Source organism: Protopterus annectens, chromosome 1.part2 (assembly GCF_019279795.1).
Source record: "Protopterus annectens isolate FY-2018-M chromosome 1.part2, PAN1.0, whole genome shotgun sequence".
NCBI lineage: Eukaryota > Metazoa > Chordata > Ceratodontiformes > Protopteridae > Protopterus > Protopterus annectens.
This window is the reverse complement of record NC_056727.1, coordinates 966941224-966966231: the sequence shown is the minus strand read 5'-3', so window position 1 is coordinate 966966231 and position 25008 is coordinate 966941224.

Below are 25008 nucleotides of genomic sequence, written 5' to 3'. Positions count from 1 at the left end.
TGGAATTAAAACCTTAGAAGACCTTGACTCTGCTATTTCTTTTATAAAAACAAAAAAAAAATAGATAAAATAGAGGAAATGGAATGGACAAGCCCTTCATTAAAAAGAATTGTGGAGAATTGATCTTGGAAATTTTCAGAAAAGAAGAAAAGGTTGAAAGATAAATGACTGTTATCTTTATTATTTCAATTACATTCAGTTATATGTTTTATTTTCTTCATATGCTTTGAAATTCTTTTTATATTTATTCCAGGTGGTAAGGAATATCTCTTTTCAAAACTAAGTTAATTTAACTTATTCCGAACACTTGATAATAAGGTACAGTTTAAAAACTAATGTGTGTTTATAGATGGGTGATTAATGGTAATTTTGTCTGTTTGTGTTTAGGGTAACTTTGTATCAGTTGGTTAACACTTGCTGATACTGAGCGTTTGAGATGCTTTATGTGTGCTTCTTTATATTTTGCTTTACTGCTGTTTATTTATTTTTATTATTTCTTGAATGACTGGCTTATTTTATGGTTTCATGATGCTTTATTGCTGCACAGATGGTTGTAGGGTTCTCAGGATTTAAGCGTCCGAATTTCACTGCTGTTAACAGTGTTGCGGTTTGTGGGGAAGCTTTTGCGACTATTTTTGCTAGTTGTTCACTTATGGGATAAGATCCGTGCTGTCATATTATAGAGGGTTCCTGCTAAAAAGTTAAGCTTCACCAGAACTACAGAATGTAGTCTCAAGCCCTTTTGATTTGAAAGCTCATAATTCTTAATGATCGCAAAGCTGTGGAGCTATCAAGACAGTTATGAACTTTGACCTGTTTAGAGCAGGAAGTTATTAGAATGTTAAAATGCTCACTTTGGTGACTACATTGTAAAACATGAACTTCAGTCTTCAGGTGCCTAAATATGTAGCGACACATTTGAAACAGTGTTTCTTCATGAAGTTCAGAATATTTAGTAAAAGCAATGAGCAGTTTTAAAAGAAAGCGATTGTTTACTGAGTATATTCACCAGCTTGACTTAATCCAGGCAATCGCTCAATTAAAGGTTTTCATTATATTTTGAAGTGGTGCTTGTGTCTCACTGATGCTAGCCACCTCAAACCCTAATATTCACCCATGCACATTTGATTGTGAGAGTGGGGGGACAATGCTAATATTATCACCTTTTTGGAAACACGAGAATTCACAGGGCAAACAATACTCACAGCTTGCTCAAGGGATCGGATTTCACTGTCATGCCAAAATAAAAGTTCTGTCTGTAGATATAATGTTATCCCCTGCACTGCTTCAAAAAAAAAAAAAAAAAAAAGAGACTTTTCTGCATATATTAGTGGACATTTAGGAAATATTTCGGTATTGATGATTTGATTGGTATTCTCTTAATTGTGTTCTGAGTTGGTGCTTCTATTTCCTCTTAGGAGTTTGACAAGTCTGCCCTAGGTGTTGTGAATGGGGCACACAGCTAACTTTCGAGATCGTAGTGTTGCACCAGTTGTGTGGTCACAGAGACAAGTTAGATGAGTCCACATCACATCCTTGTCTGGTCAGTGTTTACAACTGTAAACCAAATTAAGTTCAGTGTTAATTTATTAACAATCCAGTATCTTACAAGATCATCTAGAAGGGATGATCTGCTTTTCTGTACTTTATCATACAGCTAAGAGTAGAGCATACTTTCTTGCAAGTTTCTTTAGATTTTTAGACAACTAAGGTGAAGCTCTCATATACCATCTAATACACTGATACGACCTTCTGTCTGCACCTGATTTTATGATGTATCATGTTTTTTTTTCTAGATAGTAGATTACAGACAATTTCTAGTTCTTTTGGGAGGTGGGTAAACAACTAATACAGGGGCTGCTGTGATAGTAAATTATTTTTGTCAGACTTTGGATGGACTCATTAACTGTGGGTAACAAAAACCCAGTACCACATATAATTCTTCTAACATGCACGCACCTAATGGTCTAACCATTTCTGATTTTATTTTGACTGAGTGACCCAAGGGGACTTTCAAGATTATGTGTTTCAGCATTCTCTTTACCATAAGGAAGCAATCTCACTTATTTACTGAAGACAATGTTTGGGAGAAGGAGTGGAAAACGCCAGTCAGTACTCACCTACTTACTTCCCTGTCTATATATAACAATACATTATATAAATATAGTGCTGCACAATGCTCAGGTTTATGTATTATTTCTAATGATTTATTTCTGTCTTACTATTGTAACAGACTTTTAACTCAGCGATTCTTTTTCGGATGACTGGATTGCTTTAACTTAATACTTGTTGCTATTGACTGTATTCTTGCTGAATTTATTACAATAATGATTAGATCTCCCATGTTTCTGGCTTGTTGTTATCTTCATTGTTCTGATTTTTGGGGTTAAAAGTATAAATAAGCTGGAGTCAGATTTAGTTGGGTGGTATGGCTTCTGGGATATGTGATGGGGGGTTTGATGCAGGAATGCCTAATTATTCACTTTAATTTCTACAAACACTAGGACGGCCCTTCTTTAATAATTTTTCTCAGGCAGATGGTTACTGTATTGGCAAACACGGAATTATTAATTTCATTTAATTCTAGTTTTATACATATTAAAGAGTGTTTGATTTAAATGCTAACATTATTACAGTACATGCATATTTTCAAGTTCTGTTATGTTCATGTTTGTATAAGTTATATCTTCAGGATTGAATTTAATTTCTATAGGTAAAGTGGTCATCTGAACTTTATATTGTAACATATTAGTATAATATTAGTTAACATGTACTACTCTATTCAACTATCATAATAGATATTTTAATAGAGCTTCTTTTACTTACATCCTTAGTCAGTTTACAATTTTTCATAACATTTATTATTTAGTTCAGTCATTACTAAAGAGTACTATTACCGTGTTGTTTATCTTTCAACACTCATACTATATTTCAATGGAGACCTTTTATACTTTATAATTATATTTCAAAACCTGATTTTTAGGAAACTCTGTTTACATTTACTAGGTTGTTTGAATCAACAATATGTTTATGTACCTAGTTTATGAGAAATTATAACATTTGAACAATAGTTAAGATTTTAGATTTTATTTTATATTACTACATAAAAAGGTATTCAGTATTTAAATTCCATATTTTGTCTGAAGCCAATGTTCTATTCATTTATTATGGCGGAGAGGACTTAAATGCTGTTGTTGAGAGGGTGGTAGATTCAAACAGTATTCTGTTTGAATCAGGAGTCTTTTGAACTCCATGAAGAGGGAGAAGGTGTACTCAGATTTATTTTTCCTGTATATAGTTTCTATTACCTATCTTTTAGTGTCTGAAACATTTATTTATTTCATTTACATATTAATTTTATATCATTTGGAACACAACTGGACTAAGTTTCATATAATTACAGAAATACATATAAATATTTTATTACTTCTAGTCATCTACAAATATATAATACTAGTAATATGAATTTCCACAAATGTCTACATTAAAATGTATTTCCATTAACATCAATGGTCTTAATAACTACTGTAAAAGAGGGAATCTAAACTGCTTAATTCTAATCTTGTTCTTCTACAAGAAACACATTTACTAAAGGAAGATATAGACAGACTTAATAACAAGAAGTATACAGTACTATCTAGTTCACATCATCAACAAAAAAGAGGGGAGTTGCTATATTATGAAATAACTCCCTTATTTTCTCTAATATATATATTTTTATTTTTTTATTTATTTTACATTTGTTGACCGGGATAGTCCGACTGGATACATGTCCATTTTCAGCGGAGGCCCGGGGAGAAAAGCTCCACATTAACAGTAAGTAATTACATGTTCATAGAATACAAATTAGTCTCAGGCACAGACTACAACATACATTTTCTCTTACTAGTCTGACCAAGAAGGATTACTTACAGCCAGTGTTATCGGGCACAGACTACAACATACATTTTCTCTTACTAGTCTGACCAAGAAGGATTGCTTATAGCCAGTGTTAAAAACGGGGGTAGGAGGGTATAAAGAGAGAGAGGAAATTTAGGTTTAAAAGGTTAGACCTAAAAAGAAGATGTTCACTAGCTAAGGGAGAGTTAATCCGGGCTAGCACTGGCAGAGCCAATGAGATTTGAGATGGTGATTTAATCTTTTTGAATAGGTTTAGTGAGGAAATGTTGGTGAGACTGGAGGAGGGAGTTCCATTTTTTCCAATGGCATTGGCAAAGAGTCGCCACCCTCCATTATTGGATTTGACTGTTTGAGCTAGGAGCTTGTTTGAGGAGCGTAAACTATTGAGATTGTTGTAAGGTGTAATCAACTTTGTCAGTGCAGGAGTTTTGTCAGGTTGTTTCAGAATTTTAAAAGCCAGGATTAGTTGGCTCTGCTGGAGAAGGTTTGGGAATTCAATCCAACCCAGGTTTTGTAGGTTCGTACAGTGATGGGTTCTATAAGGCATCCCTGTTGCAAATCTGGCTATATGATTATAACAAGATGATAGTTTGTTAAGGTCAGATATATTAAGATTCGTAAGAATAGCTGAGGCATACAGGAGGGTAGAGAGAAGGTGAGAGCGGGCAGTGGCCATTTTTGCACATGGAGTAAGAAAGGGTTTTATGCGATAAAGTGTCCCGAGTTTCTTGTTAACAGTTTTAATAGTCTGATTGATATGTATATCAAATCTAAGTTTATTATCAATGGTAACTCCTAATAGTTTAGTATTGGCGTCCGGGAGATAATAGTTCCATTTTGGAATGTATAGTGAAGGATGTGGGAGTGGTCTTTGTGCAGGGTGGAAGAGAACTAATTTGTTTTTTGGATTTAGAATCAGTTGACGTCCCGATAGCCAGGTCTCAACTGCAGTAAAACAGGATTGTGTTTTAGTTAAGAGGTCAGCAAGAGATGGATCAGAACAAACTAATGTCGAGTCATCTGCGTATTGTATGCAGGTGGCATCAGGTATGGCTTTGTAGAGGTCATTTATAAAGACTGAGAAAAGAAGAGGTCCCAGTATAGAACCTTGGGGAACTCCTATGGTGTTGGGTAGGAGACTTGAGAGCATATTCTGCCAGAGTACGCTTGTTGCCTATCAGAGAGATAGGCATGGAACCAGGCCAGGGTTTGGTTATCTAGGTGGAGATTTTTAGGGTGTTATGAAGTAGCTGGTGGTTCACCATATCAAAGGCCTTTGATAGGTCAAGAAAGAGAGCTGATGATATTCTTTTCTCATTCCGGTTATGGTTAATGGAGTCAGTAAAAGAGAGAAGGGCAGTGGTTGTACTATGGTTGGGTCGGAAGCCATGTTGAGAACTGGTTAGCAGGTTATTCTGGGTAAGATAGCAGAGTAGTTGTTTGTGTATGCATTTTTCCATGATTTTGGCTAATGGAGACAGTATAGATATGGGCCTATAATTTGATAGTTCTGTAGATGAGCTACCTTTATGGAGTGGTATTACATGGGATATTTTCCATATTGAGGGGATTGTGGATTCAACTATGGTACGATTGATGAGTATCGAGATGGGGTAGGCTATGACATCAGCAGCTTTTTGTAAGTATTCAGCTGGGAGAGGGTCAGCAGAGAGAGTAGTTGGTTTAAGTTTCTTCAGTAAGGATCGAATATAGTCGGTTGAGACAGTTTGAAATTTAAAGGTGGGTTTGGACTTTAGGGTATTTTCTGTTTTAGGGATGCTGACAGTTGGTAATTGGTTAGCTAGTGATTGTATGGTGTTAGTAAAGAAGGTGTTAAAGGAATTGGCTACTTCTTCTGGTATTTTATCACCTAACATTTCTGGGGTAGGAGTTGATGATTTGCCTGGACGGAGAAGATTATTTAAACCAGCCCAGAATTTTTGAGGGTTATTTTGGTGTTTATTTTGTAGTTGGCTGTAGTAGCTATATATATATCATTATCACAACACTGACATGCTACAAACCCGACACTCAAAACAACGACACCAAAACACCGAAAACTCACAAAACCGACAACTCACAAAACCGAACACCATAACACTGACACCCAAAACACTGACACACAAAACGTAAACTACACATAACACACAACTATACATGCACTAACCCTAACCCAAACCCTAACCCTAAGGTCCGACACTACCGCACACTTACCCTACCCGCACCCTAACCCTAACTCACTTATCCCGCCACTAAACCTACATTCCGTCACTATCGCACACTTACCCTACCCGCACCCTAACCCTAACTCACTTAACCCGACACTACACCTAAAGTCCGTCACTACCGCACACTCACCTTTCCCGCACCCTAACCCTAAATCCCATACTATCTCACACTTACCTGTCTGCTCCCTAACGCTAAATCCCTCACTATCGCACACTTGCCTGTCCACTCCCTAATGCTAAATCCCTCACTAGCACACACTTACCTGTCTGCTCCCTAACGCTAAATCCCTCACTAGCACACACTTACCTGTCCACTCCCTAACGCTAAATCCCTCACTAGCACACACTTACCTGTCCGCTCCCTAACGCTAAATCCCTCACTATCGCACACTTACCGACTCGCGCTCACACATTGCCCATGTCGGTGTTTCGGCTGTTGGGATTTCACATTGTCGATCATCTGTCTCGTCGGTCTTCTTAGCGTCGGTGTTTCGGCGTGTCAGTGAAGTCAAGGGGACCCATATATATATATATATATATATATATATATATATATATATATAGATATATATATATATATATATATAAAATGATGACAAGGGTATGTTATGTGCGGTTATTCTAGAACTTAACATAAAAATAGATACAATCATTAATGCTTACTGGATTCCTGGGGTAGCTGCTCATACAGTTAAACAACAGCTTGAGCAAGTAATTCAGTTCTCCAAAGGGAATATCATACTAGCAGGAAACTTTAATTGTATAGTAAAATAAATGTTTCTACTGCTTTCAGGAAGAGAATGGTTTCATCTCCAGCTAAAAACTTAACTGAATTTGCTGAATCTTTTAATATTAAAGACATAAATGATTTTGCAGATACAAGTTCACTTTGTTACACATATTTCTCACCAAGATTTGGCACATATTCTAGAATTGACAGAATATATATTTCAAATCAATTAATTAAAAATTGAATTAAGGTTATTCATTCATGCACACTTTCTGATCATAATGCAATAACCTTTGAACCCCTTTTACATTCTAGTTGTTATCCTCAAATTAAAAAAATACCTGCATATCTTACTAATTTATCTGATTTTGGAGATTTCGTCATTTCTGAAGTTAATAATTTTATTAAATTTAATAATTCTTAAGACACATCTGTTATTTATATATGGGATGCTATGAAAGCATACTTATATGGAAGAATACTTAATTGGTATATAAATAAGAGAAAGTTTTGGGATAAGGAGCTAAAAACCCTTCAAGAAAAGATTGACAAAGTTAAATTACAAAAACAGACAAGTAAATCTAACAACACAGAAGATATTAATGCCCTAAACAATAAATACTTAGAAATATTAAATCATAAGACTAAAATTAGTTGAGAGAGATTCAGACACATAAACTTTTCTACTAACCCTAAATCTCTTAAGAAACTAGCAATAAAAACTAAGAAATTAAATTGCATCATATTAGAGAGATTTACTCCAGTAAAAGGAAGAAGATGGTAACTGATATAGAAGATATTTCAAAGGAATTTAGAAATTATTTTACTGAAATTAATCAGAAACCAACTATTATGGACTTGAAACAAAAAATAAGCGCCATTATTAAGAAACATACTAATAATAATTTAAAAGAACAGCAAATTAAGGCATTAGATAAACCAATCTCACTCATAGAGATTAAAAAAACAAATCAATAAATTAAAACAAAATAAGGCTGCTGGTAATGATGGAATCATTCCAGAACTTTATAAATTATTTCCCAATGAATCACTTCTTGTACTGAAACAAGTTTTATCTCAATGTCAGGATTTTTTTAATATTCCTCCCTCCTGGAAATATACTCTCATTTCCCCTATTTTAAAAACAGATAAAGATCCTTCTAAATGTTCTTCTTATAGGCCAATTTCTCTTTTAAACTTTGATTATAAAATTTTTATGTCCATTTATACCAATAGGCTTAAAAAATTTCTTCCTGGTCTAGTAGATGATGATCAGACAGGTTTTGTTGTAAACAGGAATAAATTTGATAGTATTTTAAGGGTTTTAACTATTATTGACTACGCAACCAAATCTAATAAGAATTTAACCTTAATAAGTTTTGACATAAATTGTGCCTTTGATTTGGTCAACTGGGATTATTTATTTCTTAACTTAGAGGCCTACAACTTCTTTGAAAGTTTCATTAATTTAATTTCTCATTTATATAAAGGTAGCTGTGCATATATCAACATTTGCCCATATTTATCACAAAATATTCTGATCTATTAAAGAACTAAACAAGGCTATCTCCTTTCTCCCTTGTTTTTAATCTTTTAATGGAACCCTTAGCTAAGTATATAAGAATGAACCCAAACATTAAAGGAATAGAATTGAATATAGAAATAACTTCTATAATACAACTCTTTACAGATGACATATTTCTTATGGTCGATGGAACAAATTCAACTTTACAAGCCACTTTTGATTTTATGGAATTCTTTCAAAAAGAATCGGGTTTATTTTTTAATGGTGATAAAACAAAAATTCTCTTTATAACTTCTGACACTAATCTTTGGAATCAGAAATATATCAAATATTTAGTCAAATCAGAAGGCTTAAAATACTTAGGTATTATATTAACTGACAATATGAAGGATATAATAAAATTAAATTACGCTAATTGCATTTCTTCTATTAACAATCTAATAATTAAGTGAACATATTTTTGTTTTCATTGGATGACAAACTTTCAATTATTAAAATGATTATTCTACCTAACATACTTTATGTTGTTCAATCAATTTCTTTAATTCCTCCAAAAACATTAATTAGAGAATTTAATAGGTTGATCTTGAATTTTTTATGGCAACCAAACAAACCTAGGATATCCCTTACACACCATTTGAGAGATTGGTCCATACGTGGTATAGGTTTTCCAGATATAGAGCTCTACATTATTTCTTCTATGATTAGGACTTTCTTACTATTATTAGATGGACATTATTCAGCTAAATGTAAGACATTCCACAAAATTCTATGTTTTAATGCAAATGAGGAAACTAACTTCATTAAACTTTCAATAATAAATAATCCATTTATTTGGATTTCCAAAGATTACTTTCTCTTAAATAGATTTCCTGATAACATAACATATTATATGAAACTTTTATTAAGGACTTCAGAAATTACATATATAAAAATATAATTTATAAAAATTGTATATTTATTTTGCTTCTAATTGCATATACAAAGGATCTTGCCTCTTCCATTATGACTAATATCTTTTTATTGAAAGAAAAAAATCTTAATTTTTGGTTTCAATTTTTACAAGATGAAAAATTAAGTACATTAGAAAATCTAATAATTAATTTTGATTTAAATAAATCTGAATTGTTGCAACTTCAATCTCTTAGACAATTTATGATAGATAAAATTAACTTAATCCCTAGATATTCAAGGTCATCAATTCCTAATTTAATACAATTTTTGTTATTTTCTATGTAGCAAAATACAGTTTCTGAATGTAAACTCTATTCTATATATAGAATAATTAATAAAGAATCAAAAAATGTTTCAGATAATTTCTGGAACTATTTCATTTCAATTAATAAAAAGTCACCTTCTGAGTTAGATAAAAAAACAATTGAATCACCTAAGTTTACTACATCATCCCTTAGATGGAGAATATATGCTTGGAAATTTATGAACAGAGCTTTTCTCACACCTTATAGATTAGAACTGATTACTAAAAATAAGGTGTTGTGTTGGAGATGTAAATCACATTCTAAACCTGACTGGTCACAAGTTTTATGATTGTATAACTCTAAGGCAATATTAGGGAAAAATCAATCATCTTTTACAAACACTTTTTAATGATAAATTTACATTGACCAAATCTTTGATTCTGTTTAACACTCCAATTCCTAATTGTGTTAAGAAAATTTTATATCCTATTTTATGGACTGTTTTAACAGTTGCTAGAAAACTAATAACCAGAAATTGGAAATCTGAACATACTCCTTCTTTTGCAGAATTCAAAAATATTCGTATTGAAACCTGTAGTTTAGAAATGATGACCATTAAGTCAAGAACTAATAGAACACCGTTTTCATATAATTTGTGGTCCAATCTGAAATCCATACTAGATAAAGATTTATGTACTATTTAAAACAATCTTTTATGACTTTGTTTTGTTGTAGTGTTTATTGGTTTCTGCTTAAAATACAATTTCTTTGTGAATCTTTGTAAACATTTTGATTTGTTATAAACCTTAATAAAAACTGTTAAAAAAAGAAATTACTATGAGCTATTATAGAAGGAATTTCCAGAACATGTACCAGTTTTACCAGTTTTGTCTATCCTGAAGGATGAGTTTGTTACTGCCTGCAATTTTTTCAACAGTCATCCAGCTGTAACTGAAAAAAGGCATATAGGATGCATAAAGTTACTCAACTTTTTAAGTTTTTATACATTTTTCCCAAACCTGAGCCAGCAGCTGAAGCTTTAGTTAATCCTTCTGCTGCTAAACACTTAGTTAATTCCAATCCTACTACTGCTGATAAGGATGGTAAGATTATTGATAAGTATGAGAAAAAGTGTATGCTTCTGCAACTATGATTTTCAGAATTTTGAATTGTCAGGCTAATATGTTGTTTGTCCCAATTAATTGTGAGGAATGTTTTGCCTACAGTTTCTTCTTGTGAGAAAAAAAAAATCTGCTTCAAATAATTTTATTTCTTCTGTTGTTCAAGTCAGTACTCATTGTATACAGTGTGTGTATGGCTCTGTTGAGACTTCAAGGGCAATGTTTTGAGGATGTTTGCATGACTGCATTCTCAGAGCCTCCCAGATGATGTTAAAAGTGAGATTTTAAATTCTCCGTTGGATGCAAATGTATTTGTTTGCCCCTGTGCTGCAGAAGTGATCAAAAAGTGTGATAAAAGGGATAAGCTGTTACAAGGTATCTCTGGGATTTTTTCAGCCCTCCTTTTCCAAAATTTCCAAGGGATTCTCTAACTCTTCATCCAATTTTTGTAAAAATCAGTCTCAACAAAATGCAGGCAAACAGATATTTAAGAAGAAATGGTAGGGGGATCTAAGAAGACCTTTGGAAACTCCCAAGGACAGTTTGATAAGTCATGACTATTTAAGATAATATGTCCCCCTTCCCACCCTGGCACCCCCTTTTGTCTTCTAGAAAGTCTTAATCTCCACTTTTCTCTTTGGCAACACAACATTTCAGACAAATAGGTTCTGAAGATAATTCATAAGGGTTACAGATGTCAATGGGAGGAAATTCTTCCTTTCCAGTGGGATAATTCTTCATCCTCCAGACCAGACTCTTTTATTTTCACCTGTCCTTCATTACATGCTGTCCCAGGGGGGTGACAGAACCATTACCCCATTTTCAGGTAGGAAAGGGTTTTTTATTCAAGGATGTTTTTAATGACAAAGAAAGAAAATGCTTAGAAACCAGTGCTGGATCTCTTTCTTAAAGCTGTTCGTGTGGTATTGCCCAAATTCAGAATGTTGTTACTTCACAACCTGTTACCTTTTCCTCCTCATTCAAGTTTCCTGGTAACACTAGATTTAAAAGATTCTTATCATTACATCCCTAGCCATTCAAATTTCAGGTGTTTCTTAAGGTTTTGTTGGTTTGGATCACATCATCAGTTCTTTGCCTTACCCTTTGGACTATCCACTGCACCAAGAGTGTTCACAAAGTGTCTAGCTCCAGTTATAGCTCATTGCAGACTACTGAGTATCCACGTTTTCCATATTTAAATGACTTGCTTATCTTTGCAGAGTCTTTTTCAAAGTGTCAGGAATCTCTCTCTTATGTAAGATATTTCTTACATAAACTGAGATTCCAAGAGAACATTCAAAAGCCTTTCTTGACTCCTTCTCACAAGTTTGTGTTTCTGTGATATCAACTCGGCACCACAGATTAAACAGCTTGTCTTCCACATGAAAAAACAGATCTATATCTAGATCTACTTCCAGGGTTTTCCACTCAGACTTCAGTCACTGTGATGGAATATCTAACGATTTAGGGTCTCATGGCTACATGAGAAAGACACAGTGGTACTTGAAATCTCTTTGGTCTCAGCACTAACACCCTCTGTCTTTTCAAATTCCCATGCTGGGGTTAGGCAGAACAGAAATCACTTGGTGCAGACAACAAACTTCCCCTAAATCCAGGTGAACATTTCTCTCTTCCTGTTCCAAAGCAGTTAGTCACCACAGATGCCTCAAACTTTGCTTGTGGAGCCATTTCAGGGGGGTAAAAGTGTAAGGTGTGTGAGACACCAAAAACAGATGCAAGCACATAAATATAAAATAGATGCTTGTCCTGATCAAGGCACTCAACTCTCTGAAACATCTTTGGTCTGCAAGACCTCTTCAATTTGTTACACACAATACCACAGCTATGTGGTGCATCAGCATGTCAGGGTGAATCAGGTCATAACCCATTTGCAGGCCAGCCATGCAAGCTTGAGATATAGCTTTACAGCACAATCTCACTCTACAGGCATCCTACATCCAGTCAGAGCAAAACTGTGGTAGACAGACCCTCACAAATGGAAACCAGATTCATCTGTGAGGAGCTACTCTAGTAGACCTATTTGCCTCCTCTCTGAAAAATTAGCTGGCAAGATTCTGCTACAGGACTGCATGCAGGAAGGCCTGGAAGAAAGATGCCTTTTATTTTCCTTAGACAGGAATGCTTCTGCATGCTTTTTCTACCCTTCACATTAATATCCAGTGTACTCCTAAAGATTCAAAAGGAATTCCCAAGATAACTGTGGTGGCTCCCTACTGGCCCATGCAACCCATATTCTCCCTTTTGTAAATGGCAGGTGCAATTACCACAAGCTTCCTCAAAGACTGAATCTACTCACATAAGAAGAGGGGTGTTTGATACACTCCAACACCAATCAATTTTGACTAACTGCCTGGATGATAGGACCTTAATTCCTTTTATCCACCTTTTTACTGAGGACATGCAGCAGGTACTAATGGAGCCAAGAAACCTCACTACCAGAAAATTATATTAGCAAATGGAAAAGGTTTTCCAGTTGGAGGCAACATAAAAAGCTCCCATTAGGGCTAGTTGTTCTTTGGCTTTACAATTTTTCTGTGAGTTACTGTCTTATGGTTTTTTTACTCCTCTATCAACTCTCATTTATTGTCCATTTCAGCATGCCTGCCATGGATCCTCCTCTTTCAACACAGTTTCATGTCAAAATGTTTTTGAAAGGGGTTTTGCATAAGAGGCTTCCAACAAAATCAATGGTCCCTCCTTGGGATCTCATTTTTTTTAGAGAAGCTAATACTTGCTCTATTTGAACCAGTTAACCTAGCTGACTTTGTTCATAATATGGAAGACAGTTTTACTCATTGCTCTGACCTCTACAAGAAGAGTATCTAAATTGCAAGCTCTTATGCTAAGTCAACAGGATTTCTTTGAGAACTAAACCACTGATGATAGAAGTCACTAAGTATTGACAGATATTTGAGTGTCAGATTTTATATCCATCAGAAATATTAAAACAAAATCTGTTATTTTGATCATTTTCTAAGTTTATCAGAGCAGTCTTTAAAATAAGTCCTTAATCTTGGCCTTTGTCCCCCATTACTGTTGGCCTTGTACAGATTTCTTGCTTTGAAATGTTGACAGGAATGTCCTTGCTATATTTTAACTTATATTGGCTAAACTTTAATTTTAAGGCTCTATTTCATATTTGCACATAGAGTAATTGGCTTCAGGCAGACCAAGATTCATGTTTGTAACTGCTAACACTCTAGCATCTCTTGAATGGAGATGGTGTTGCTAGTAATCTGAAAATTCCTGCAGAATATCTAATTAACATAATAGTTCAAAAATACAGGCAGAAGAGAATGGGTAATTGATGGGAAGAAAAATACATAAAATAAAATATATAAAATAAAATGAAGACCTAAAGAAGAAAAAAATATGGGAGAAAAAGGGCTGGCTAAAGCAGATTAGAAAAAAATAGTCTTTCATTAAGACTATGAGGCTACTGTTTTCATACAATTTGAGAAAGTGTTTTAAATGCAAAAGCTCAATATCTTTAATAAAGGAATGACTCTCACACTTGGTACCAGCTGTGTTTTTTTTTTTTTGCTGAACTGTATTTATAATATGACTGAATTTATTCTTCTGCTGTTTTTAGCCTTATTAGGGCTGCTGATTGCCAAAGTGAATAACACATTTGCCTTCAGTCCTGTTTCCATGGGCAGCATCTCAGAATTCCTGCTGGATAACACAGACAAAAAAATCCTTGACATGGTGTTCAGTGGAAGAAAAATGGGGCTAGAACAGATTTCTAAGCATGATCATTTCTTAGTTCCTTGCAGTGTTCACTAAATAAGAACAGTTATCTCCCAATTTCTTAAGCATAAATACCGGTACATTTCCTTCCAATGTTACAAGAAACACATAATAACTACGTGGCAATAAGGACATTCTGTACTCCCAAATCCAAGTAACAGCAGTAGTAAATTTACAGACATAACAGCACATTCTTATTCAGTGTTTGGTAACAAGTTAGATGGAGTAGCTCAAGGTTTAATGGGCATTTGTCACTAGGCGATTCTGTACACTGGGTGGATGACAGTAGGATGCTATGGGTGCCTGTGAGAAGGAAGCACTAATATCAGTCAGACTGTAAACTAGGAATGTTAGTCATCATAGACCTGTAAACAGAAGGTAGATCTGTGATTAATTGGTAGCCACATCTAGAATATAGTTTGGTTTAAGGTAATATTATTCCATCATTCTTAAAGCTGTGAGGTGTGTGGCTGAAGCTTAGGGCTCACTGGTCCACTGTGCAGTGAGGATATCATCAGTTAAGGGGAAAACATTACAAACATTACTTAGATGACTATAAGGATGCTACCTCTTTTTTCCAAAGAAACTCTCTGCATTTCTTTTCTATTTGGATGAGTTTGCCAAAGCCCATCCTTCCCCCGAATATAGTGTTGTGGTATATTCAAAAGCTGATCCTTCCACCCAAACATACTGCTGTAGTATGTTCTTCTGCTCTGCCTTTTCTTGATATTAAGTTATCAGTCAGTATAGTAGCTGGGATGGGACAAAGGTGGTGTCTACCCTGGGTGCAGGCTGCAAGAGGATGCAGTTGTCAGTGTTGAATATCTGCAGATCAGTCACAAGTGCGATACCAGCATGCATTTAAAAAGCAGCAGATAATATTGCAACTTTGTTAAATTAATGTGTTTAGCTGCACTGTACATTAGTAAATGTAACAAGGTCATTTTTTCCTTTGATCCTGAACTTCAGGATGAGGAGTGCTGCGAGTGCACTAGTTGACTTAGCTATGTCTGTGTTATCAGTTCAGGATACATGATTAAGTATGTTAACTACAGACCTAGAGAATCACATAGCTTTTTTCTCCACAGCTCATACCATCATAAGCCTATAAAAACTGCATTACCATGCTCACAATTTCTTTGACACTGCAGGTTATGTAATGAAAATGATTACGTTTTTTGAGCATGCACAACTCATTCATATAGTTAGTTATCATAGAGAGTATCTGAAAGGGGCGGTGGTATGCCAGCTACATGCCTCACAACTCTGTAGCCAAAGAAAGGACTCTGCTACACAACAAAAATACTTTCCACTTATGTTACCGTTTAATCAGAGATCCACTTCTCTTTACAGGCCTTTCATGGCTAAATCTCTAGTTTTACAGTCTTTCCCTAATATCAGTGCCCTCTCTCACATCCAGCCATTGCTACTTGCTGTCGGCCACCCATCTGTGGAATCAGCCTGCAAGTATCAGCAATGCCTCCCATCCTGGTATCATATCCTGTAAGAGGAGAGCTTGCTGCTAGACATATACATTTATTTCTAGGATAATCAAATTCATGCACCTGGAGTTGCCTTTCATATTACCAAGAAATTCTTATGTGATGTATTGTATTATTTGCAGGAAACATTCTAATTTTTATACTAAAAAAAATTAAGTTATCAGTCAGTATAGTAGCTGGGATGGGACAAACATGGTGTCTACCCTTGGTGCAGGCTGCAAGAGGATGCAGTTGTCAGTGTTGAATATCTGCAGATCAGTCACAAGTGCGATACCAGCATGCATTTAAAAAGCAGCAGATAATATTGCAAGTTTGTTAAATTAATGTATTTACCTGCACTGTACGTTAATAAATGTAACAAGGTCATTTTTTCCTTTGATCCTGAACTTCAGGATGAGGAGTGCTGCGAGTGCACATGTTGACTTAGCTATGTCTGTGTTTTCAGTTCAGGATACATGATTAAGGATGTTAACTACAGACCTAGAGAATCACATAGCTTTTTTTCTCCACAGCTCATACCATTATAAGCCTATAAAAACTGCATTACCATGCTCACAATTTCTTTGACACTGCAGGTTATGAAATGAAAATGATTGTTTTTTGAGCATGCACAACTCATTCATACAGTTTGTTATCACAGAGAGTATCTGAAAGGAACGGTGGTATGCCAGCTACATGCCTCACAACTCTGAAGCCAAAGAAAGAACTCTGTTACACAACAAAAATACTTTTCACTTGTGTTACCGTTTAATCAGAGATCCACTTCTCTTTACAGGCCTTTCATGGCTAAATCTCTGGTTTTACAGTCTTTCCCTAATATCAGTGCCCTCTCTCACATCCAGCCATTGCTACTTGCTGTCGGCCACCCATCTGTGGAATCAGCCTGCAAGTATCAGCAATGCCTCCCATCCTGGTATCATATCCTGTAAGAGGAGAGCTTGCTGCTAGACATATACATTTATTTCTAGGATAATCAAATTCATGCACCTGGAGTTGCCTTTCATATTACCAAGAAATTCTTATGTGATGTATTGTATTATTTGCAGGAAACATTCTAATTTTTATACTAAAAAAAATTAAGTTATCAGTCAGTATAGTAGCTTGGATGGGACAAACGTGGTGTCTACCCTGGGTGCAGGCTGCAAGAGGATGCAGTTGTCAATGTTGAATATCTGCAGATCAGTCACAAGTGCGATACCAGCATGCATTTAAAAAGCAGCAGATAATATTGCAAGTTTGTTAAATTAATGTATTTACCTGCACTGTACGTTAATAAATGTAACAAGGTCATTTTTTCCTTTGATCCTGAACTTCAGGATGAGGAGTGCTGCGAGTGCACTAGTTGACTTAGCTATGTCTGTGTTTTCAGTTCAGGATACATGATTAAGGATGTTAACTACAGACCTAGAGAATCACATAGCTTTTTTCTCCACAGCTCATACCATTATAAGCCTATAAAAACTGCATTACCATGCTCACAATTTCTTTGACACTGCAGGTTATGAAATGAAAATGATTATGTTTTTTGAGCATGCACAACTCATTCATACAGTTTGTTATCACAGAGAGTATCTGAAAGGAACGGTGGTATGCCAGCTACATGCCTCACAACTCTGAAGCCAAAGAAAGGACTCTGTTACACAACAAAAATACTTTTCACTTGTGTTACCGTTTAATCAGAGATCCACTTCTCTTTACAGGCCTCTCATGGCTAAATCTCTAGTTTTACAGTCTTTCCCTAATATCAGTGCCCTCTCTCACATCCAGCCATTGCTACTTGCTGTGGGCCACCCATCTGTGAAATCAGCCTGCAAGTATCCAGCAATGCCTCCTATCCTGGTATCATATCCTGTAAGAGACAGAGAGAGCTTGCTGCTAGACGTATACATTTATTTCTAGGATAATCAAGTTAATACGCCTGGAGTTGCCTTTCATATTACCAAGGAATTCTTATGTGATGTATTGTATTATTTGCAGGAGACATTCTAATTTTTATACTAAAAAAATCTGGGAGATGTCTGACAGATTCAGGAAACCCTTCAGGGCAGTTATGAACACTAAATCTGAGAAACTTATTGTAACCACATTTTACCACCACTAATCAGTGTGTCAGTGATATGTCTGTCTGTATTCCTCAGAAAAAAATGCCTGAGCCTGACCACAGAAGGAAATTAAGGCAAATTCTTTATTTGCCATTACACTGACTAGTCCTGTGGTCTTAATGAGATATTTATTTTTAGTAGTCTCCTTTAGTCAACCATATTTCCCTCCAGATCTTTACTTTTTCATGCATTTCCTTTATTTTATATATTTATTTTTTCTTTATTTTAGTTATATTTCTTTCCGGTGACTGCTCTTTCTCATCTGTATTCTTAACTTGATTTATTAATGAATTCACTGTGCAGGAATTTTCAGGCTAATACATTTCTTCTGTCTCTTTATCACTCCTCCATTTTCCATGATCTTCCCCTCGTTTTCCTCTGACTTAACTATACCTGTGTCCCATAGCTTCTCTGTTCTTACCTCCATACGCATATAGACACACACACACACACACACACACACACACACACACACACACACACACACACACACACACACACACACACACACACACACACACACACACACACACACACACACACACACACACACACACACACACACACACACTTCATCCTACTTTATATAGAAAATAATAAGTATGATCATTTGTAGATTTGTTTAGTTTGTTAACTAAACTAATTTAACTGTGTACAGACAGAAAGCCAGAAAACATGCAAGAAATACAAAGCACTGCACTAGCAACCTGAGATGAAATATAGACAAAGGAAGTTGGACGTTTGGTTGTAGGGTAGTGGTGGAGGTTCAATGACTGACCTTCAGTTTATATATTCTGGGAGAGGATGCAGGCTACCTTTATCAGCCCAGTTCTGCAGTCCTGTGTTATGCAGACAGAAAAACTAATGACTGAAAAACACCTCATCAAAACCTTGGAATTATATATATATCTATATATATCTATATATATATATATATATATATATATAAAAATATATATATATACATATATATATATATATACATACATATATATATATATATATATATATATATATATATATATATATGGGTCTATTTTAATTTACCGAAATCTCAGTTGACCGACACGCGGAAGAGGGAGACGAAATGACCGACAGGTAAGTTGACCGAAAAGGTGATGTGCTGACAGCAGATAGAGCGACAAGGGTAACGTGTGAGCGCGTCTCGGTAAGTGTGCGATAGTGACGGAGTTAGGAGCGGTCAGGTAAGTGTGCGTTGTTGTGGAATTTTGGGTTAGGGTGTGGGATAGGTGAGTGTGTGGTAGTGTCGGAGGTAGGGAGGTAGGGTTCGGGTAAGGTAAGTGTGTGATAGTGATGGAGTTTAGTTTAGGGACGGGTTAAGTGACTTAGGTTTGGAGTGCGGGTAGGGTGAGTGTGCGATAGTGACGGGCATTTTGTTTTGGGGTGGGTTAAGTCAGTTAGGGTTTGGGTGCGGGTAGGGTAACTGTGCGGTAGTGTCGGACCTTAGGGTTAGGGTTTGGGTTAGGGTTAGTGGATATGTGATTGTGTATGATGTGTAGTTTACGTTGTTTGTGTTGGTATAATTGTGTTCGGTTTTGTGAATTGTCGGTGTTGTGTGGTTTTGGTCATTAGGGTTCGGTGTTTTGTGTGTCGGTGAAGTGTGGTGTCGGTAAGGTAAAGTAGACCCATATATATATATATATATATATATATATATATATATATATATATATCTATATATATATATACATATATATATATATATATATATATATATATATATATATATACACACACACACACACACACACACACACACACACACACACACACACACACACACACACATGAATTACTAATATATTAAGTTTCACACCTCTCTCTTAATAATTCCCATCACATTGTCTGCTGCTGGAACTTTCAGGCAGTCCAAAGTGTGCATCCTGGATAAAGGTTTTCCTCTCCAGTGAATGTGGCCACGTGATTTTTAAAACATTGTCATTGCAATGGAACCATGACAGAGAAGGTAAGTGAGTGGTGCTCAAGAGGGCAGTGCTTCAAGTATAGTCAAGGAAACAATCCTTCTCTCTATTTTCACTGTTCTTCTTTAGTAGAAATCTATGGTTAGTAGTGTGGCTTTACCATTCTTTACTCCCTGCCCTATCAACTAGGAGTGGATGGTCAGTTGGTTCTATTTCAGCATAACAATAAGATGATTTTTTTTAAGGAAGGCACCAATGAATTCATCATCAGCCAAGGAGATCAGCAAGGAGTAGAGTTTGAAGAACAGAATTATGTTAATCCAGAAACACCTACCTGGGGTCTTAAGAAAAGAACTTACCAAGGAGGATTTTTATATGAGCATGTATGTAGGTTTGACATTGTCTTATAAAGTGAGGAATGTGCTTTATTATGGTTAAAATGTATAATGACATGAACTTACCAAGGAAGACTTGTATATGACCATCTATGCTGATTTGACATTATCTTACAAAGTGAAGAATGCACTACATCATGGTTAAAATTTTATCCTGGCATGTTTTCCAAATAAGAGACACATCTAGACATTTTAAGATCACTATGAAAATTAAAGTTACATGCCTTTTTCCATGGGAGACATTAATAAAGTAGCAATATTTCTACTGGAACCTGAAGAAGAATTAGTAACTGATGAAGAAAATAGTTGTTCATGTCACACAGGAACCGATGGTAATACAATGTTTATCACTACAGTATAGAGACAAATTTTGGAGGCGACTAACAGTACATAAGTATTTATAGCCTTAAGCTTAATAATTTAATTTTAAAGAAGTTTGAGAATATTATTAGCCAGGAATCAGCTGAAGTTATAATACCACTGTCAGTTTTGTAACTTCACATCACGTTAACTCTGAACTGTTACAATTGCACCTAACGGGTTCTGTCAGTAAATAAATAAGCCTTCCACCTCAGAGCCATAATTGTGAACTAAGAGCCACATTGTGAAGGATCACACAGTCAGATACTTCACACGAATTCTGTTCTGAAAGGATTTACAATGAACAATGTAACAGAAAGCAGTGTAATTTAAAAATATGCAGTTTAACATGTCATGCATAGAATTTTCTCTATTTTTTAAATAAAAGAAAACAGAGAACTGTATAGATATTCTTGTATTTTTTCAGCAGAATGAATCATTTATGGTTACCATGGGTCAGTTAAATTAGGAAAAGCAACTCCAGTTTATGACGCTTTTTAAACTGAGCAAAAAATGAAAAAAGTAATAAAATAAATTGCATTAGATACAGGGAGACAACAAACACTAAGACAAAATTTACTGAACAAATGATAGTTGATTGGAAACTATGTAGCCAGCAGTAAAAGGGGTCTGGAAATCTATTGTTTGTTCAGTACATTTTTTCATACTATGTTTTACCTTCATAAGTTTGCTGCAGTGTTTTTTTGTTTTTGTTTTTCAGACACAACTATATTTCTGTTACAACTTAAAAAACTTTTTGGTTAGTGAGCAAAACATGTGCAAAATATTAGAACCTTAATCTGCTGATCTCAGCTGTCCAACTTTACTTGCTAAATGTGCAGATAGAATATACTACCATGCAGAAAATTAAACAACCCACATTTGCTCAAATTGGTAGAATAAGCTGCAGATGTGGTATGCCCACTAGGCATGAGTGCTTCTCTCCAGCGGTGAATGCGGTCAGGTTAAGTGACTTGCTTTGTGGTACACACTACACAAATATAGTTTTAGGGAATGCAAATGCATGACTCCACAATCAAAGCTGTCAAGCAGCTTATAGCCTTAATCCTATGTAATAAACTGCCAGACTATATACATAAAATGCATTTAAACTACTAACTATCCAACTGATTTAAAAGTTACAAAAGGAGAGAGCCACATTACACCCTAGTGACACTTCCATGTGTATCTCTAGGATCATCCTGGTCATGCTGTCAGTCATCCAATATATTACCTGTTACTATTTACTTTAATATTTGCAAAACCATGTTACATTCAAGCTATTGAAGGATACCATCTTTGTTACTTCTTTAAATAAATATGAAGGAAGAAATGGCTGGAAGCCATCTGAGAAAGCTAAAAAACTTATGGACAAATAATCAAAATATTTTATTTATACTCCGTCTTGTAGATGGATTAATCAATATTTTCTTTTGAATTAGAATATTATGATATGTAAGGTAATATCTCTCATGCAACCTTTTTTTTTCTTTTTTTGTGTTAGTATCTGTGTATGTGTATATGTATAGTAGATATTAAGAAGTTATGTACTCACCATAACGTTCCATCTGAGTAGGTATCTTCATTTGTCTGCAACCTTTGGGATACGGATCCGATCTCGGATCCGAGCCGGCAACTTCTACCACAGCATAGATCCGAGCTTCTAGCTCCTCCCTTTACCCATAATCCCCTGCCAACCCTGACTGACCTCAGATCAAGTTTGCCCGATATAACCATTGTTACTGTGCCCCAGAATGGGCTTATCTAAGACAGATCCTATAGGTCAGGGGGAAGGAGGGGGGGATGGTTGCAGACAAATGAAGATACCTACTCAGATGGAAAGTTATGGTGAGTACATAACTTCTTAATCTAAAGTAGGAACTTCATTTGTCAGCAACCTTTGGGACAGAGTCCCCAGCTACCTGAATCCTGGGTGGCCTTTATGGAAGAATATTCCGGAGCACTGCAGAGCCAAAGGACGCCCTACCTCTGGAGACAACATCCAGTTTGTAATGGCTGATAAAGGTATGAGATGAGGCCCAAGTGGCTGCGGAACAAATATCATCTAAGGGAACCCTAGAGTTAAAAGCCGCCGAAGTAGCAACAGCCCTAGTAGAATGAGCTCGGACTCCCTGAGGTGCAGGCCTTACCGAACTCTGATACGCCAAGAGGATACGACTAGCTATCCACCGTGACAGTGTAACTTTAGAAATTGACTTGCCTAAACTTGTTTTGGCAAAGGAGACAAACAACTGGTCAGATTGCCTTTGACCAGCAGTTCGATGAATATAAAAGCGTAATTGTCTGTGCACATCCAAGGAATGCAGTTTGTACTCTCCTTTGTTCTGGTAATTGGGAAAGAACATGGGAAGATTAATAGATTGTTTAATATTAGCTTCTGAAGATACCTTAGGCAGAAAGGATGGATTGATCCTGAGGTAAACTCTATCCTGATGGAAGGCTAAGTACGGCGGTTTAACACATAGAGCCTGAAGCTCAGAGACCCTTTTAGCTGAAGTAATGGCCACCAAGAAGGCCATCTTCCAAGAGAGGTATTTAAGATCAACCGTAGCTGCCAGCTCGAAAGGGGGGCTTGTCAAGGCCTGAAGAACCAAAGATAAATCCCATGGGGGTACTACCTCCCTGACCAGGGGTCTGAGGAGGAAGGTACCCTTGAGGAAAGCTTTACAAAGCTTGGAAGTAATTAGAGGGCCTGATTCATGCCCTACATGATAATGCGAAATTGTTGCTAGTTGTACCTTGACTGTAGAGCAGCTAGCCCCTTGATGAAAAAGGGTAGTTAGAAAATCCCAAACCGACGTAAGAGGCACCGTGAAAGAATCTAAGTGATGGTGCTCTGCCCAAATGGAGAATCGTTTCCACTTACTTCGATAGACCCTTCTGGTGGAAGGTTTATGTGCTGCTACTAGGATGGCTTTGACTGGTGAGGAGATTCCGGGAGTCCTTATCAGGAGTGGAACTGGAGCAACCAAGCAGTCAGCTTGAGGTTGACCAGGTTGGGGGTCGGAAGACCCAGAGGGTGAGTAATGAGATCTGGAAGGGGATCCAGAATCCAGGGTGGATGAATCAGATGAGACCACAGGTACAGGAACCACGTTTGACAAGGCCAGAATGGGGCAATGAGGATCATTTTGCTCTCCAGCCGATTGGCTTTCTGTAAGAGTTTTAGCATCATGGGCAATGGAGGATAAGCGTAAAGGAGACCGGGAGGCCAAGCATGTACTAGAGAGTCTCTCGGGCACTCCCCCTGAGGGGGGATTAGAGCGAAGTAACTGTTGCATTTGGTATTTGAAGGAGAGGCAAAAAGATCGCAACAGGGTTGACCCCATTGGGCAAATATTTGTTTCGCTACTAGAGGATTGAGAGACCATTCGTACGGGGTCAGAATTGAATGACTGAACCTGTCTGCTAGGATGTTGGACCGTCCTGGAATGTGCGTTGCAATGAGAAAGCGGTTGGTGGATATCACCCATTCCCACACTCTCATGGCCTCATGACAAAGAGGATAAGACCTGGTTCCCCCCTGTTTATTGATGTACCAGACAACTGACATGTCCATTTGTACTGCAATCGTCCCAATCGGAAGAAGACTGTGAAGTGCCTGCAACGTCAAAAGCACCGCCCTCATCTCTAGGACATTGATATGCAAGGAGGTCTCTGTGTCGTTCCACGTGCCTTGGACCGTTCTGCCTGAATAGTGCCCCCTCCACCCCAGGTGAGAGGCATCCGTGGTCACTGTGGCGATGGGGGAAGGCATCGAGAATGGTCGTCCCATGCGGAGACTCGGGGACTGGAGCCACCACATGAGCGACCCTCTGCAAGCCCTGCTTAGGGGAATAGGATGGGACAGGGGGTTGCGAGACAGGGACCATTGTACCTGGACAGTCCACTGCAGGACCCTCATATTTAGACGGGCTAGGGGCAGCAGAGGAATTGCTGCCGCCATGGACCCTAGAGCCCTCAGGATCAATTCCGCCGGTGGAGCAGGAAGTCGGAGAATGGCCTGAACATGCAACCTCAGGTTCTGAAGCCGATCGGGAGTCAGGAAGTCAAGCATTAGTCTGGAATCCAATCTCGCCCCTATGAAATCTATTACCTGTGTAGGAGCCAGAGAGGATTTGGCCATGTTGACAGTGAACCCTAGGCGTGGAGCAAGATTGAGAAAATAATCCCTGCCTGAACAGAGCAGATGCCTTGTTTGGGCGATGAGG